We start from the raw sequence: 373 nt of genomic DNA, 5'->3' as shown, positions 1-373 counted from the left end.
CTTATAGCCGTACCCACCCCTCCCAAGGATTTTCGCCCGGGAATGGTGGGTGCGATTCACATAGGTTCGAAACGCTGAATCAGCCACTATACCGACAGAAAGTGTTACACTTCATTTTTTTTTTTCTTTTTACAATGATAACGCTAAAGCGTAGCAGGCGCTCGAGTTAGAGCAGCGCTACACGCGTGGTGAAGAACTCGCGTGTCTGTAGTTCGCGCGCGTTTTATGGCTCTCGCGCATCGTTCCATCTCGCTCCCTCTCTCTCCTTCCTCAATCGCAAGCGCCTGCTTCCTAAATCAGGTTATGTTTTAGGATCGCTACTCTCTCGCCCACTTCCGGGATTTGCCTACAACCGTGAAATTATTTCGCCTAT

The sequence above is a fragment of the Orbicella faveolata genome, unplaced genomic scaffold (genome assembly GCF_042242905.1).
Source record: "Orbicella faveolata isolate gen_17 unplaced genomic scaffold, um_ofav_v1 contig_34, whole genome shotgun sequence".
In the NCBI taxonomy this organism is placed as follows: domain Eukaryota; kingdom Metazoa; phylum Cnidaria; class Anthozoa; order Scleractinia; family Merulinidae; genus Orbicella; species Orbicella faveolata.
Note: the sequence above shows the minus strand (reverse complement) of the source record.